This window comes from Canis aureus, chromosome 30, assembly GCF_053574225.1.
Source record: "Canis aureus isolate CA01 chromosome 30, VMU_Caureus_v.1.0, whole genome shotgun sequence".
NCBI lineage: Eukaryota > Metazoa > Chordata > Mammalia > Carnivora > Canidae > Canis > Canis aureus.
Genome location: NC_135640.1, coordinates 9457671 through 9476845, shown reverse-complemented (window position 1 = coordinate 9476845; position 19175 = coordinate 9457671). Strand labels below are relative to the sequence as shown.

The 19175-nt window shown below is 36.1% G+C and overlaps 1 long non-coding RNA gene across 3 annotated transcripts in view; it reads right to left on the bottom strand.

Annotated features, from left to right (window-relative positions):
• Nucleotides 1-902: 902 nt before the first annotated feature.
• The window catches only part of LOC144301725 (uncharacterized), a 30638-nt gene continuing 12365 nt past the window's right edge, over nucleotides 903-19175 (bottom strand). The window contains exons 2-4 of one of the 3 annotated variants that reach the window (XR_013368481.1): nucleotides 14954-15031; nucleotides 8638-8715; nucleotides 903-1000 (exon numbers count right to left, since the gene is read on the bottom strand). This is a non-coding gene — a long non-coding RNA (uncharacterized LOC144301725). Of the gene's footprint in view, nucleotides 1001-8637; nucleotides 8777-14953; nucleotides 15032-19175 lie in introns of all 3 variants that reach the window. The other 2 variants (XR_013368483.1, XR_013368482.1) reach the window with 2 other exon arrangements.

The window sequence follows — 19175 nt, the reverse complement described above, 5'->3', positions numbered from 1 at the left end:
GCATGTTCAATCCTATGCATCTAGTGGTAATGCCCAGCATAGGCTCCATTGTTTGACCTGTACTTACGTCAGACCATGAAGGTTGCAGAGTAAATGGGGCTGAAAATTGCACTGCCTGAGCTCTCCCATCTATTCCATATATATCTTATTGGACTTCCTTTCTTTTATAAAAGCAATCTAACTCTCTTTAGTAATTCCACAAAATGCATATAGTTATATACAACACTCTCTTTTGTCACAAGTGTGAAGGCTATCAGGAAAGCATAGTTCCAGGCTTCTGATGAAAGATTCTTCTCGAACTTTATACTCTCCCAATATCTCCAGCATTATCTATCTTCTAATAGGTGAATTCTACATTATGATTTATGCTGTTGACTAATTCTGTTATACTTTTCTGCTAAGCCTACATGGTATAGTAGAGCAATGGCTCTATTTCTGGCTCATTTTCATTCAAGCCTACTCATTAACCTTATGGGATGAAATTATATTCTCTCTCTACTTATGTGTTCTTATGACCTACATCATCTTGAAGACATACAGTCATTTACCATAAATTCCACTTCTAATTTGTTGCTAAAAATGAATAAACTTGATGAGTGCATGTTACAGAGCATGTACTTTTTTCCATTAAGTAGAATTTCAGTATATAGGGACTTTGGAAATTTGTTCTAGAACAGAAGGATAAGGGAATATCTGTTCTAGTGCTCCTATCTTTCCTTATGTTTTGCCTCCCTTTGAGTTGGAAGCTCCATTTTTCTATGATTCTTTATGTTTCTGTCAAGGAATTCTGGAAACTCAGTTATCCAGTCTCCCCTTTGAAGATGGGTCTTAGAAAGACAGCTTTCCAGTTTGTATAATCCCCTAAGGCATAGTACATAAATTTTCTTAAGTACTTCAGAACAGGAGGTTGCTAAGATAACATTAGTATTGATAAACATTTTGCCTAACAGAAAGATATCTTCTTATCAGATTTTATGCCATGCCCTTTAAGCAGTTCTTCCTAGAAAAGAAAATAAAGGTGAAATGAGAACTCAGTTTTCTAAAATGTGCTCTTATAATTACAAATTTACTTATTTTCTATTTTCTAACTTCTCTCTTCTCTGAGTATCAAAATCAGCAGGAATTTCCAGAGCTTAATAAAATATCTATTGATTGGAGATCCTTTTCTTATGTGTGTAAAAAGTTCAAATAGACTATGCTTTAACGAAATGTTAAACTCTTGACCTAATTGCTTTTGATATTTCTAAAATAAATGTTGAACTGCCTGAGATTCTTTGAGTTATCAGTCTGAATCAGACCTTGTAATATAGCCGCCACTGCTGACTATGTTTGCACCAAATGAACTGAGCTGTCGTATCTACAGTTGAATAAGATGTCAAGAAAATTCATCAAATTATTTTTATTAATTTCATAGCTATTTCTTTCCTTACCCTATGATCCATATCTCCAAAGTATATATTGCCCAGGAATACTTTAGTAAAGAGTATGTGTCCAAATGTTAAAATGTATTTGCCTCTCAGTTAAAATATCCTCAAAATAAGTAGAGGAAAACAAGACAAAAAAAAAAAAAAAAGTTTTGTTTTATTGCAACAATATTAAGTGAAATTTAATGATAGAATACATTTGTAAAGATTTATCTCACCAGATATGTTTTTCCTCCTTTCGCTCTGTCTGAACAATATATAATGCTATTTAGGTATGAGGAAAGATATGTTTGTTTTTTTCTATTAGATATTTAAACTACTCTGTCTTTATATTGTTCATGAGAGAAAGAAATTTGTATGATGACAGGTAAAAATGCACTCACAATTAATTTGATCTATAAAATCCCAATGATGTTATGCATTAAAGTTTGTAATCTTATAGCACATATTCAACATTAAATCTAACATATGTTATTTGCTTTTAGCAATAACCACAACTTGGATACTATTATCTGGGATTTAATGGGTTGCCCTCCAAAATAAAAAATCTTACTAATATAGCATAAGCTATTTAAAATAAATAACTGAGCACCTACTATGTGCTTGAACATTCACTTATCAGTTACTTGAAAACATTCTTATACGGAGATTATACAAATGTGTTTTTATGAAAAGTGAGTGGGAATGCTAAATTTTCTGTGCAACAGACATAATAAATACTCTCCATTGGGGTCTTTTATATAATATACTGAATTGTAAAACGTGGATGTCAGAGTCTAAAATATAATTATTCTAAAAATATGAAGCTACTTTCTTTTTAATCCCTGGCATTTGGTTCCTGCTGATGTTCTATCTGGTATTCCAATCATTATATCTTAATGGTCTGCATCTGATTTGCTAAATTTAAGAAAAAAATCTATTTGTAAATGAAAATAGCAAGTGTTATTTAGATTATATATGAGTACAGCCTTTATTCAGATGTTTATGTTTCCACTTATTTTATATGTAATGAGAAAATCTCTTATCATATTAAAAACTTCCATCATTTTACTTTAATCTCTTATTTCTGGAACATCTTTTCTTACTCTGCTTTAACTGGTCTTCTTCTTTCTCCTTATCATTGACCCATTCATTCATTCATTCATTCATTTGTTGGTTTATTTTTATTTTTTAGGCTAACAATCCTACATAATCATGGAAAGTTTTTAATTAAAAACTATTATTTCTTTCCAATTTTTATTTAAATTCTACTTAGCTAGACACAGTACAATATTGGTTTTAGGAGTAGAATTTTGTCATTCATCACTTACATATAACATCTAGTGCTCAACACAAAAAGTGTTTTCAATATCCATAACCCATTTAGGCCACCCCCTGATGACTTCCCTCTATCAACCCTCAGTTAGATCTCTATGGTTAAAAGTCTCTCATGGCTTGCTCTCCTGCCTTTTTTTTTTCCTCCACCTCTTCTTTATCTATTCATCAGTCAATGGATGTTAGGACTCTGTCCATAAGTTGGCTATTGTTAATCATGCTGCTGTAAACATCAGGATGCATGTGCCCCTTCAAATCAGTATTTTTGGATACTTTGTGTAAAGACCTAGTAGTGCAATTGCCATGTCATAGGGTAGCTCTATTCTCAACTTTTTGAATAACCTCCATACTGTTTTCCAGAGTGGCTGTACCACTTTGCATTCCCACCAACAGAGTAAGGGGGTCCCCTTTATCCAAATCCTTGCCAACATCTGTTGTTTCCTGTGCTATTGATTAGCTATTCTGACAGATGTGAGATGGTATCTCATGGTGGTTCTGATTTATATTACTTTGAAAAAAAATTTTTTTTAATTTTTATTTATTTATGATAGTTACAGAGAGAAAGAGAGGCAGAGACACAGGCAGAGGGAGAAGCAGGCTCCATGCACCGGGAGCCCGATGTGGGATTCGATCCTGGGTCTCCAGGATCGCGCCCTGGGCCAAAGGCAGGCGCCAAACCGCTGCGCCACCCAGGGATCCCTGATTTATATTACTTTGATGATGAGTATTTATATCTTCTGCCTGTATCTTAAGTAGATTATTTGGTTTTCTGAGGGTTGAGTTTGAGAAGTTCTTTATAGGGTTTGGATACTAACCTTTTATCAGATATGTCATGTGCAAATATCTTCTTGCATTCTGTAGGTTGCAACCTACAGAATGCCTTTTAGTTTTGCTGATTGTTTCCTGCACAGCAAAGGAAACAATTTCCTTTCCTTTTATCTTGCTGAAATCCCAAGAGAACATTTTTGGTTTTGTTTTCCTGGCCTCAGGAGACATGTCTACTAAAAAGTTCTTACAGCTGAGGTCAAAGAAGTTGCTGCCTGTGTTCTCCTCTAGAATTTTTATGGTTTCTTGTCTCACACTTAGGTCGTTCACCCTTTTGGTTTTTTGTTTGTTAGTTTTTTAGTATTTTATTTATTTATTCATGAGAGACACAGAGAGACAGAGAGACAGGCAGAGACACAGGCAGAGGGAGAAGCAGGCTCCATGCAGGGAGCCCAATGTGGGACTCAATCCCGGGTTTCCAGAATCAGGCCCTGGGCTGAAGGTGGCGCTAAACCTCTGAGCCCCACGGCTGCCCTCGTTCACTCTTTTGAATTCATTTTTGTGTATGGTAAGAAAGTGGTCCAGTTTCATTCTCTATTTTGCTGTCCAGTTTTCCCGACACCACTTGTTGAAGAGACTATCTTTTTTCCATTGGATATTGTTTCCTGTTTTGTTGAAGATTAGTTGGCCATATAGTTGTGGGTCAATTTATGGGTTTTCTATTCTGTTCCATTGATCTATGTATCTGCATTTATATCTGTAGCATACTGTCTCACAGACTTCAGTTTTGTAATATAGCTGGAGTCCAGAATTCTGATACCTCTAGCTCTGCTTCTCTTTTTCAAGATTATTCTGACTATTTGGGGGTCTTCTGTGGTTCCATACAGATTTTAGGATTGTTTGTTTTCACTCTGTGAAAAATGCTGGTCGTATTTTGATGAGGATTGTGTTAAATGTATAGATTGCTTTGGGTAGTAGAGACATTTGAATATCTGTTCTTCCCATCCATGAGCATGGAATGTTTTTCCATTTCTTTGTGTCATCTTCAATTTCTTTCATCAGTGTTTTATAGTTTCCAGAGTACAGATCTTTTACCTCATTTGTTAGATTTATTCGCAGGTACCTTAAAGGGTTTTGGTGTAATTGCAAATGGGATTGATTCCTTGATTTCTCTTTCTGCTGCTTCATTATTGGTGTATAGAAATGTAACAGACTTCTTTTTTTTTTTTTTTTAAAGTTTTTTTTTTTATTTATTTATGATAGTCACACAGAGAGAGAGAGAGAGAGAGAGAGACAGAGACATAGGCAGAGGGAGAAGCAGGCTCCATGCACCGGGAGCCCGACGTGGGATTCGATCCTAGGTCTCCAGGATCGCGCCCTGAGCCAAAGGCAGGCGCTAAACCGCTGCGCCACCCAGGGATCCCCTGTAACAGACTTCTGTATGTTGATTTTATATCCTGTGACTTTGCTGAATTTGTGTGTCAGTGTTAGCAATTTTTTCGTGGAATCTTTCAGGTTTTCCACTGGAGTATCATGCTGTCTGTGAAGAAAGAAAGTTTGACTTCTTGCTGATTGGGGTGCCTTTTATCTCTTTTTGTTGTCTAATTGCTGAAGCTAGGATTTCCAGTATAATGTTAAATAACAGTGGTGACAGCAGACATCCTTGTGTTGTTCCTGAGGAAGAGTTCCTGAGGAAAAGCTCTGTTTTTCCTTATTGAGGATGATATTTGCTGTAGGTCTTTCATATGTGGCCTTTATGATGTTGATTTATGTTCCCTCTCTCCCTGATTTGTTGAGGGTTTTTTTTTTTTTTCATAAATGAATGCTTTGTCAAATGCTTTTTCTGCATCTATTGAAAGAAGCATATGGTTCCTAGCCTTTCTTTTATTAATGTGGTGTATCATGTTGACTAATTTGTGAATATTCAATCCCCCTTCAGCCCAGGAATAAATCCCACTTGATCATGGTGAATGATCCTTTTAATATACTGTTGGATTTGATTTGCTAGTATCTTGTTGAGAATTTTTACATCCATGTCCATCTGGGATATTGGCCTGTAATTCTCTTTTTTAGTTGGGTCTTTGTCTGGTTTTGGAATCAAGATAATGCTGGCCTCATAGAATGACTTTGGAAGTTTTCCTTCCATTTCTATTTTTTGGAACAGCTTCAGAAAAATAAGTATTAACTCTCCTTTGTTTGGTAGAATTCCCCTGGGATGCCATCTGGTCCTGGAATTATTTTGTGGGAGATTTTTGATTACTGATTCAATTTCTTTGCTGGTTATCAGTCCTCTTAAGTTTTCTCTTTCTTCCTGTTTCAGCTTTGGTAGTTTATAAGTTTCTAGGAATTTATCCATTTTTTCCAGATTGCCTAAATCATTGTCATTTAATTTTTCATAATATTCTCTTATAATTTTTTTATTTCTAAAAAATTATTTTTATTTCTCTGGTAGTATTTTTGATGTTTCTGATTCATGGTTTTATTTTGCTTTTTCTCTTTTGTTTTTGAGAAGTCTGGCTAAGGCTTTATCATTTTTATTAATTCTTTCAAAAAACCAGCTCATGGTTTTATTGATCTGTTCTACTGTTTTGTTTTGTGGGGTTTGTTTTTTTCTGTATCATTTCTGCTCTAATCTTTATTATTTTCCTTCTTCTACTGGCTTTAGGCTTTATTTACTATTCCTTGTTTAGCCCTTTTATTTGTAAGATTAGGTTGTGTATTTGAGACTTTCCTTGCTCCTGAGGAAGGCCTGTATGCCTATGCACTTTCCTCTTATGACTGCCTTTGCTGTATCCCAAAGATTTTGGTCTGTTTTGTTTTCATTTTCATATGCTTCCTTGTGTTTTTGTTTTTCTTCCTTTAATCCTGGTTTACCCATTCATTCCTTAGTACTTTAGTAGGATGTTCTTTTATCTGTGTGTATTTGTCTAAAAAAAAAAAAGCATATTCTGCTGCTTTAGGATGAAATGTTCTAAATATGTCTGTTAACTGCATCTAGTCCAGTGTGTTACTCAAAATCATTGTTTCCTTGTTAACTTTCAGCTTGGATGATCTGTCCATTGCTGTAAGTGTGGTGTTAAGGTCCCCTACTATTATTGCATTGCTATCAGTGAGTTTCTTCATGTTCATTATTAATCAGTTTACATATTTGGCTCCTCCCAAGTTGGGAGCATAAATATTTACAATTGTTAGATCTCCTTTTTGGATAGACTCTTTTATTTTGATATGGTGCCCTTCTTCATCTCTTATTTCAGTCTTTGGCTTAAAATCTAGTATGGCTACTCCAGGTTTCTTTTGATGTCCATTAGTACGATAGATGGTTTTCCATCCCCTCACTTTCAATCTGGAAGTGCTTTAGGTTTAAAATGAGTCTCTTATAAGCAGTTTATATATGAGTCTTTTTCTTTTAATCTATTCTGACACTCTGTATCTTTTGACTGGAGTATTTAGTTCATTTGCTTTCTTAGTGATTGCTAGATATGAATTTAGTTCTATCGTATTACCTGTAAAGTTGATGGTTCTGGAGATTTTCTCAATTCCTTTCTAGTCTTTATTGCTTTTTGCCTTTCTTTCCCAATCAAAGAATCCACTTTAATATTTAGTGCTGGTTATTAAACCAGTTACAAACTTTAGTTTTTATTTGTATGGGAAACTTTTTATCTCTCCTCCTATTCTGAATGACAGCCTTGCTGAATAACATATTCTTAGCTGCATATTTTTTCTCATTCTGCACATTGAATATATCATGCCATGCTTTTCTGGCCTGCCAGGTTTCTGTGGAGAGATCTGCTGCCAACCTGATTTGTCCATCCTTGTAGGTTAGGGATTACTTTTCTCTTACTACTTTCAAGATTATTTCCTTATCTGTGTTTTACAAATTTTTCTATGACATGTCCTGGTGTTGGCTGGCTATGATTTTGATGGGAGTTATCTGTGCCTCCTGGATTTGGATGTCTGCTTCCTTCCCCAGATTAGGGAAGTTTTCAGCTATAATTTCCTCAAATATGCCATCTATCTGTTTCCCTCTCTTCTTCTGAAACTCCTATGATATGAATGTTGTTTTGCTTTATGGAACATTTGAGTTCCCTAAGTCTACCTTCATGATGTGATAGTTCCTTTCCCTCTTCAGCATTATTATTTTTCATAATTTTATGTTCTATATCATTTATTCATTCTGCTTCTTCTTCCACTCTTTCGTCATTACATCCAGTCAGTTTTGCATCTTGAGTATAGCCCTTTTATTTCAGCCTGATTAGTTTTTAGGTCTTCTATGTCTGTGCTACGGGTCTCTCTAGTCTCTTCTATGCTTTTCTCAAGCCCTGCTAAGTATCCTTAGGATTGTTGTTTTGAATTCTTGTTTGGGTATATTACTTATAACTATCTTGCTTAACTCCCTGGCTTTGATTTCTTCTTGTTCTTCTGTCAGATTCCTGCCTTCATCCTGTGTTCAAGCTGTCTGCAGGTCCAGGTGTGCAGTGCTTCTGTGTTTCATTATAGGCACATGGCTGGGTTTCAAAACTCCAAGTTTTAGGGACATAACACGGTGCAGACCCATGCAGATCTCTTGAAGGAGGGTCTCACCATGCCGTAGCTGGTACTGCTTTGTCCCAGAAAAATAATTGCATGTCCACACTGGGACTTGGATTTTATGGTAAAGCACAGCAAAAGACGACATCCAAGTTAGCTGCCCTTAGCAGGTGTCTCTCCTCATAAGCTAACGAATGGGGTAGCTTAACATTGCCTGCTAGCTCTTTTGTCCCTTGAGAGGCAGTGTCACCTCTCCCAAATGCACTCTAAGAAGGGGAACTGTTTCTCCCAGTAGGACCCAGGGATCCTCAGAGCATGCTGTCCACTCCCAGGCCTCCACCCTCCTTCTCCATAGGAGCACCACTACACTTACCAGCCTTGACCCTCGCAATGGCAAGGAGATCTAGAACTTCAGACTTTGAGTCATCTGTTGCTTATAATAATCAGCCCTTATTTTCCCAGTCAATTGTTTGGGGAGATGTTTTTCTTGTGCAATCCCCTGCACGTTCCTTTATTTGTCTCTCTTTCTCTCCTCTCTTCATGACCAGAGCTCCCTTCTGTCCACAATACCCATGATTCTTTTGCCCCCAAATCATACACCTCCTACCTTCCTTGATGTGGCCTCTTTTCTCTCAATCCTCAGATTGATTTCCTGGGTGTTCAGAATGATTCGGTATTTATCTAGCTGTGTTTGAGGAATGAGACAAACATAAGGTCCTCCTACCACTCCACCATCTTAATTCTCCCTTATTAAAAAAAAAACAAAAAGTTTATTGAATCATAATATTAAAAAACTTGGATAAATTTGTTTGTAAACATGTACACATACAAATGTATACATCTTGATGAGTTTTTCTTTTTCTCCTTTAAACAGTTGTATAAATGGCTGTTCATCTATAAATAGTTTTCTGAATCATTCTTCATGGAGATAATTAGCTGTTCCATTCTTTGTATTTTAATAGAATTAAATATATTCCTTTTAGCATTTTCCCTTATTCTTATCATTTTTACCTCATTCAGTACATTCCATGAGATAAGGGCACTACTGCCTGGATCTGCAAGGTACTATACATTTTTTTTTCCTGCTAAATAAATGATATGAATTATTTATATGAATCTTCTTAAAACATATTTACTGGATTACAAAGTATTTGAATAAACCAAGCACACTGAGACTCTGTTCCTTAATATTACTGGAGGGGCTAGCATCTTATCTATTAAATAATAATAAAAATTTAAATATTTTTTCATCACAAATTTGTAGAAAATTTGGAAACAATTTAGAATATGGGAAAAAAATTTAGTCTCTTCAGTAGTGATTACCAGCAGGAAGCAGATATGTTTGCATACTAAACACAGTTAAGACAATATGGCTAAACCATTTTATAGTCTTATTTTTTAGCAAAAATTACAATTTTGCATAATAAAATCAATAATATAATTTGAAGTGGCTATGTCATAGTTCATATGGTATGATTTTTATAACCCATGATTCAAATAGACATGGGTTTGGAAAAGGAGGTGATAGCAGATATTGAAGACTTTGGATTTAAAATAGCCTCAGTTCTACACTCTACTGATTTTCAAATTACACACATATGTGTGTGTGTATATATATATATATATATATATATATATATAGAGAGAGAGAGAGAGAGAGAGAGGAGAGAAAGAGAGACAGAGAGAGAGACTGAGAGACAGAGAGAAAGAGACAGAGAGACAGAGACAGAGAGAAATATATCCTTGTTTGTCTTGAATTGTCTATAGAATTATCTTAACCTTAAAATATACTAATATAGTCTGGGGCTGACAACTTTTAACCAAATACAAACAGAATTTGGGTGCCATGTTTGTTTCTTTGTTCATAGTCATGTTTGTTCTTAATGAGTTTTTAATGGCAAAATGTTACTAAGGAAACAGCCAAGATTGGCTTGAAAAACTTAATACCCAAATAATAAATTATATCATTGCATCCTTTAAGATAAAAGAAATAGGTTATATTTTAGTTCAAGGAAAGTGACCTATGCATCTCTCTTTTTAATATTTAGACTTTAGGAACTGGTCTATTACCCATGTAGTTCATTCACTGCCAACAGAGCCCCCTCCTTAACTGTCCTAACATTTTTCTAAAATTAAACAAATACAAAACATTCTGAGGATTTCATTGTCAGTATTTTGGAAAGATAAACAAAACCAAAAAAGATTCCCCTCCTAGTCACTCCATGAACTATTTTCTATTTTCTTTTAACTGTATGTGGGGGATGAGAAAGAAGAAACAAGTTAACACAAGAATTAAAATGCACTTTATTAGAAGAGTATTTCCAGGCCTGCTGGCATAGATCAGGGTCTGTATTATTTTGGACTTTTCATGAAGCAGACACCAAGACAAAATTAGATGTGCAAGATAAATATTAGATATCACAGAGAGAGAGAGAGAGCCAAGGGAGCCTATGAAAGCCTTTAGACTGTGACTTAGGCCTGACCTTGTATGAAAAAGAGGAAGGAAGGAAGGAAGGAAGGAAGGAAGGAAGGAAGGAAGGAAGGAAGGAAGGATTGTCAATACCTTAGAATGCACTGCAGGTATAAAAGAATTTGGAAGAACCATTAAAGAGTTCTGGAGTCAACACTGATCATCAGAGAAATCTTTTATTTCTTAGGAATGGCCCTGCCTTAGCATCTCTTATGTGCTTAATCATTGGCTGAGAGCAGCCCAATGGGATACATATCTTCACTGTGAACATGGTGATAATATCATAGTGCATTAGCTAGAGTTATCACTTAATTGCACATACTGCAGTTAGAAATCTGCATTATTATGGCCTCCACAAGGACTTTTGAGGAAAGAACAGTATAGGTGTTGCAAATTAGGAATGTAAAGAAGACTAGGAATGCTTGTAGAGAGATTACTAATGGACTTGGGTAAGAGAAAGTAGTGAAAGGGAGGCAGCAATAGAGAAGAATAATGTCTAAAATGTGTTATTTCCATATTTCCTTTCAATATGCTTTCTTCAATATAATAAAGTGTTCTCTATATATTTTATGTCTGTAGTAACAGGAATAAGGATCATTTCCAGACTCCAGATTGCAGAAACATAGGGACAAAAATGGAAATCCCCTCATAGTAACTATTGGGAAGCTCTCATGGTCTCCCAGTTGAGATGTCTCTCTTTCAAAGACGGATCATAAAGACTCACAGTACTAGGTTGCATATAATAGGTAAACTATTTTTATTTTTCATAGTAAATTTTAATAATGAACTACAGAACTCTCCCTTTCTTCCCTCTCTTCATTTCCTGATGACTATCATTAAGCAAAAAATTCTCCTAATATTTGCTAGATCAGTATATGTGAGTATTTAAAAAAAATTGTGGGGGGGGGGCAGCCCCGGTGGCACAGCGGTTTAGCACCGCCTGAAGCCTAGGGTGTGATTCTGGAGACCCGGGATCCAGTCCCATGTCAGGCTTCCTGCATGGAGCCTGATTTTCCCTCTGCCTGTGTCTCTGCCTTTCTCTCTCTCTCTCTCTCTCTCTCTCTCATAAATAAATAAAATCTTTAAATAATAAAACATTTAAAAATCTTGGCATAAAATTTTAATATCTAAAGAACTTCCAGTAACATTAATAATTTGACCCCTCATACATATAAAACTTAACAAACTGGAAAGCAGTCAGAAGAAGAATAGAATTAGAGTTTATACTTTAAAATATTGCAACTAGAAGATGTGAGAATTGCAAATCTGTGAATTTCTGGCCTGAATGCTCCTCCCAAACCCCAAGGCTGTTGCAAAATAAGTAGAGGAAACTTCATCTTTATCAACTGGAGATGATGGCAAATAGGGTTTAGTATTAAAAGAGTAACTGAAACGTTAAAGGACAAAGTGTGGTATTTAGAAAATGACAGAAAGTGTAAGATACAAACCTGGTGCATAAAATTGCCCATATTCCTGGCTGTCATCTACACTACAGATTCATGAATAAGAGAGAAGAATGCACGGCAAAAATTTAGACAAAAGAAAATGAGGACTTTACTTTTTAAAGATAGAGCTGTACTGAGTGAGATCTGAGATTTGATTGCTTTGTTTAATTTTTTAATTGTGTGCAATTCCCAACTATGCCACCACCAAGGCGAAAGACAGTAGAAGCTTTACAAGCTTGAGATGGCAGCAGGCAGATCCTGAGACTGATAGAATATCTGAGAATCAGCAGTAAATCTCTTAAGAGCAAGAACACCACAGAAATCATAAAACAGGATCTAATGCCACAGCAATCGTGATCTGTAATGCCCATTTTTCAACAAATAGCTACATCAAAGAAGAGGGAAAGTGTCACTCATAACAGGGAAGAAAGATGACCAACAGAAACTGAGTAGAACCAGATTGAATTCATCGGATAAAAATTTTAGAGCAACTATTACATAAATATGTTTGAAGAATTGTGGGAACATGTGTATAAAGTTAATGGAAACTGACTTTAATGTGGGAATAGTTGGAGAATTTCAACATACAAATGAGAACTACTCAGTAAATCAAGTGCTGAAAAGTACAGTAACTTTAAATGAAAAAGTAACAACATTGGCTTAATATCAGATTTCAGTTAATAGAATAAATAAGCAAACCTAAAAACAGGTCAAAATATTACACAATCTAAAGAATATAGAAAAAAATTAAAGATAAAATGGACAGAGCTTCAAAGACACTTGTAAAGAAATGTCAAATACACTTGTGAAGAAATGTCAAGTAAGTAATACATGCAATTGAAGTCCTAGAAAGAGAAGAGCAAAATAAAGGGGTAGAGAAAAGTAATATCAAGAACCAAAGATTTCACAAATTTTTCAGAGCACATGAATTTACAAGAAGCTCAACAATAACAAGCAAGATGAAAACACAAAATGATAATAAATGTGCTAAAACTAAAAAATGATAAAAATGTACAAAAATGATAATAAATGTACTAAAAGTCTAAGAAATTTTTAAACAATTATAGAAAAACAAACAGTATATTTCTCTATGTATGTTGGGAAACATTATAATTAATGATTCAATTTTTATCAGAAATTATTCATATCAGAAGGTGTAAAAATGACATGTTCAATGTGCTAAAAATAACAATATTTTTATATATTTTATATAGGGACATCAGGGTGTCTCAGTCAGTTAAACATCCAAATTTTGGCTTAAGTCATGATTTCAGAGTCCTGAGATTGAACCCTGTGTTGGGCTCTGCACTGAACATGGAGCCTGCCTATGGTTCTCTCTCTTCCTCTCCTTCTGCCCCTCTCACCACTGTCTCTCTTTCTAGGAAAAAACAAACAAACAAAAATATGTATATATATATATGTGTGTGTGTGTGTCTGTGTATATTTATACATATGTATAACATACATAATAATATTGTTATTTTCAGCACACTATTGTTATTACTGCCAACCAAAATTTCTATATCTAGTGAATTAATCCATTAAAATAAAAGCAAAATGATGCAGTTTTTACATAAAGAAAAATTTAGAGAATTTATTGCCAGCACACCTGCATGCACTATAAGAAATTCCAGTTTTCTCCCGCTGAAGGGATATGACATGGTATTGATTGTGTAACACATAAATGTGTGAAGAGATCTGGTTGTAGATTTATTGGTAAATATACACAATTGGAAATAGAAATTAAAGACAATTTGATTTGTTGTAATATCAAAAATAGAACAAACTTTGCAATAATTGAGAAAAATAAATGTATATTTCCTCCATATTTAAAACCAGGAAACATTATTAAGAAAAAATAAAGAACTTAGTAAATGGAAAACTATATCACCTTCATAAAATGGAATACTAAATAGTATTAAAATGTCAGCTCTCTCTAGTTAGATCTGTAGATTCAATACAATCTAATTAAAATTCTAGCATTTATATGCAAGTGCAATCAAACTAGAATAATAAACAATTTTGCAAAAAAGTGATAGTTGTAGAAAAGCATAAAATTTGGTTTTAAATTTTACTCTAAATTTTAAGTAATACAGTGCTTCATCAGCAATAGTATATCTATATAGTCCAGTGGAATAAAATTGAGAGTATTGGAATGTATATATTGGAGATTATTGGAATAAATATATATATATATATAATTCATTCATCCAATTCATTCATCCAATTCATTATTGGAATGAATATATATATATATATTCATTGAATATATAGGTATATATATATATATATATATATATATTCTACTGATTTTCAACAAATGGTACTGGAACAACTGTATAGTTGCCAAATCTTTTAAGAGTAACTGTAACTTTTTACATTTCTATCAGAAATGTATGAATAATCCACTTTTTCCATAGCCTCATCAATATTTGGTGTTGTCACTCTTTTACATTTGAGCCATTCTGGTAACCATGCAGTTATAATTCACTGTGGTTTACATTTTCATTTCCCCAGTGGTGTATGTTGTTGAACGTGTTTTCATGTGCTTGTTTTTCTATCTGTATGTCTTCTGGAAGAGCGCCACTGTATTTTTACTCATTTTCTAACTGCATTATTTGTTTTATTTTTACCATTGACTGATAGTTCTTGCTCTACTCAAGATACTTGTACGTTGTCAAATTTGTAGTTTCCAAATATTCTCTTTTATCATATAGCTTATATTTTCATCCTAATATGTCCTACATAGAGCAGAATTTTGTTGAAATTTTGAAAGCCCAAATTATCAAATTTTCCATTTGTAAATCATGTTTTTTTTTGTTCATTTGTAATAATTCTTTGCATAGCCCTAATTATGGAAAGTTTTCTCCTGTATATTTTCTCAAAGTTTTGGTTTCATATTTTGTTTAACTACATGACTGTCTCCATTTGTTCAGGCTGCTATAACAGAAATACCAAAGACTAGGTGGCTTAAAAGCAACAGAAATTATTTCTTTCAGTTATGGTACCTGGAATTCCAATATCAGGAATCAGCAGTTCTATTGAAGACTCTTTCCGGTTGCAAGCTGCTCACTTCTCATTGTATCCTAGTTAGGCAGGCAGCAGAGAATAGCAAGCTTTCTTATATTTTTTGTAATAAGGGCACTAATCCATTCATGAGAGATCTGCCTTCGTGAGCTCATCTAATTCTAATTACTTCCTCATGGTACCACTTCTTAATACCATTGCATTGTGGGTTAATATTTCAAAATGTTTTTTTTTTTTTTTTTGGAGGTACAGAAACATTTGGCCTATAATAATGATTTTTTTAATATTTTATTTATTTATTCATGACAGACACACAGAGAGAAGTAGAGACATAGACAGAGGGAGAAGCAGCTCCTTATGGGGAGCGGGACCCTGGGATCATGATCTGAGCCAAAGGCTGATGCTTAACCACTGAGCCACCCAGGCATTCCAACAATGATGTATTTTTATGTAAAATAGGAGATTTAAGTTCATGTATACTATTTTAAAAATGTTCAATTGCTCCAGTACCATTTCTAACTCCCTTGAATTGGCTTGGCACTTTTGTCCTAAGTAGAAAGTAATATCAGCAAAATGATGAAAGAGGAAGACCTAGATCTCATTCCCCAACAGAGACAATGACTTAAAAATATATGGCCCAAAAGGCCATTATAAGAACTCCAAAAACCATTTAAGAAGCCACAGTGACTCTAGCAAGTTCAAAGTCAAAAACAGCCACAATGTAATAGGTAAAAAAAAAAAAAAAAAAAAAGTTGTTTTATTTCAACCATGTCAGCCCTTCCCTAACACTGGCACAGTTCAGAGCAATCAGAAAGTACCCAGCTTGTGACTTCTCCTTTGGAAGACAAAGAGAAAGGTGAAATATACATGCATGTATGCAATATTCAAGCTTTTCAGGAAACTTCCAGAAGGACTGATTTATGTCTTGCCCAACTCAGAGCACTGAGAATAAATCAGCATACTTTGGATGCCTTGCCTTCTGAGAACAAAAGAGAACTCACTGGCTTATTGCAGCCCAAAGGACTTACAGTACTATACATTAGAAAGAGCAAAAGAGCACAAGCTCCAGAAAAGAAACTGGAACACATAAACCTAGAGAAGATGCATCTTAATAAAAGGCTTGAGAAGCTGCCAGAGTCTCTTCCCAAGATCATTGGTGAAGGTCTTTTCTCTAAAGTCAGTCTATAAAGAGTGGGAGATGGCTGGGTTTTTTTTCAAATGCAAAAATTACCACACATATAGCAAGAGAGAAACAGGAAAGCATGGCCTAGTCAAAAGACAAAAATAAATCTCCATAAAACAAACCCTAAGGAAAGGTACATCTATGAATTAGTTGACAAAAAATCCAAAATAACCACCTTAAAAGGCTCAATGCACCAGAGAATTCAGACGCACAAGTAAGTGAAATCAGGAAAAGTAGGCATAGGCAAAATGAGATTAATAAGGAGCTAGAAACTATATAAAAATAAGCAAAGAAAAATTTTGGAACTGAAAAATGCAATGACTATAATGAAAAATTCACTAGAGTTTCAACAGCAGACTTGATCAAGCAGAAGAAAAAATATGGTGCACTCAAAAGAGTGTATTTGAAATTATAGAATCGGAGAAATAAACAGGAAAAGAATCAAGAAAATTGGAAAAGCTCAAAGAATTTATGGGACCCCAACATGCAGATAAATTTATGCATTATGGAAATGAATGGATAAGGGAGAGAGAATTTGAAGTGATATCAGCCAAAAACTTACCAAATATAAGAATGGAAATAAACATTCAAATTCAAGAATTAAAAAGTTTCTAACTAGCATAAACCCAAGAGACACATGATCAAGCTGTCAAAAATCAATCACATAAAACTTTTGGAAGCTGAAAGGAAAAAAAAAAATTGTCATGTAGATGGGAACTCTCATGAAATTATCCACAGGTACCTCAGCAGAAACATTACAAAGAAGGAAGTGAGGTGATACATTAAAAGCAACTATAAAGAATGTACCAAAAAAGAATATTATATCTGGCAAAACTATCCTTCAAAAAGGAAGAAGAAATAAAGACCTTCCCAGATCAACAGAAGCTGCCTACTAGACCTGCCTTTAAGGATTGCTAAAGGGAGTACCCCACATTAAAACCAAAGGACAGGGGGAGGCAGGGCAAGATGGCAGAAGAGGAGGGTCCCCAAGTCGCCTGTCCCCACCAAAGTACCTAGATAACCTTCAAATCATCCTGAAAACCTACGAATTCGGCCTGAGATTTATTTATTTATTTTTTTTAAATTTTTATTTATTTATGATAGGCACACAGTGAGAGAGAGAGAGGCAGAGACACAGGCAGAGGGAGAAGCAGGCTCCATGCACCGGGAGCCTGATGTGGGATTTGATCCTGGGTCTCCAGGATCGTGCCCTGGGCCAAAGGCAGGAGCTAAACCGCTGCGCCACACAGGGATCCCTCGGCCTGAGATTTAAAGAGAGAACAGCTGGAATGCTACAGTGAGAAGAGTTCATGCTTCTAAGGTAGGAAGACGGGGGAAAAGAAATAAAGAAACAAAAGGCCTCCAAGGGGGAGGGGCCCCACGAGGAGCTGGGCTGAGGCTGCAGTTGAAAGCCCCCAGGACAGGAGAGCCCAGTCCCGGAGAAACAGGAGCTGCACCAACCTTCCTGGTCAGAAAGACACTCCACAGGGAGCTCGGGCAGGATCCCAGGAGGGGCGGGGATGCCCTCAGGCTCCCAGGGACACTAACAGAGGAACTGCACCCCGGGGGGAAGCGCCCCACACCCCGTGGGCGAGCTCCCCAAAGGGCTGCAGCTTGGAGCGGCTCGGGTAGAGGCTCGGCGCAGAGGGAGCTGCCCGGCAGGGAGCCAGATTCCAGCAGCGCAGGCCCGGGAGCACAGGGCGCCGGGACACAGCCCAGGATCGGGCGCTTCCCCCGGGCCAGGCAGAGGCCGGGAGGGCCCAGGACAGCAGGGACGCTCCTGCCGCTGGGCAGCCCCGAGCTGAGCAGATCAGCGGCCCCGCCCGCAGAGCATCCAGGCCCCTGCAGACTGAGAGCTCTGGTAGTTACTGCAGAGCTGACTCTAGGGCTGGAGAGCTGGCCACCCCCACTCTTGTTGTTCCTCCTGGGGCCTCACGGGTAAACAACCCCCACTGAGCCTCACAGTGGCCTCACAGGATAAACAGGTTAAACAACTTTCTCTGAGTCCTGCACCAGGCAGGAGGATGAACAGCTCCCCCAGGTGCTCACACCTAAGAATCAGCACAGCAGGCCCCTCCCTCAGAAGACCAGCTAGACCTACACAGGAAAAACAAATTATTGACCAAGGAGCCCTGGAAAGTTCCAGGAGAAGTCGAGGGATTTACAGTATACAGAATCAGAGGATACTCCCCCTTGTTTTTTGTTTGGTTTGCTTCCCTCCCCCTTTTTTTCTTTTCTTCTCTTCTTTTTTCTTCTTTTTTTCTTTTTCTTTCTTCTTTCTCTCCTCTCTTTATCTCCTTTTCCCAATACAACTTGTTTTTGGCCACTCTGCACTGAGCAAAATGACTAGAAGGAAAAACTCACCTCAAAAGAAAGAATCATAAATAGTCCTCTGTCCCACAAAGTTAAAAACTTTGGATTACAATTCAATGTCAGAAAGCCAATTCAGAAGCACTATTATACAGCTACTGGTGGCTCTAGAAAAAAAGCATAAAGCACTCAAGAGACTTCATAACTGCAGAATTTAGATCTAATCAGGCAGAAATTAAAAATCAATTAAATGAGATGAAATCCAAACTAGAGGTCCTAACGACGAGGGTTAAGGAGGTGGAAGAACGAGTGAGTGACATAGAATACAAGTTGATAGCAAAGAGGGAAACTGAGGAAAAAAGAGAAAAAAAAATTAAAAATCATGAGGTTAGATAGAGGGAATTAAATGACAACCTCAAAAAGAAAAATCTACATTTAATTGGGGTTCCAGAGCGCCGAAAGGGACAGAGGTCCAGAATATGTATTTGAACAAATCATAGCTGAAAACTTTCCTAATCTGGGAAGGGAAACAGGCATTCAGATCCAGGAAATAGAGACATCCCCCCCTAAAATCAATAAAAACTGTTCAACACCTGACATTTAATAGTGAAGCTTGCAAACTCCAAAGACAAAGAGAAGATTCTTAAAGCAGCAAGAGACAAGAAATCCCTGACTTTTATGGGGAGGAATATTGGGTAACAGCAGACCTC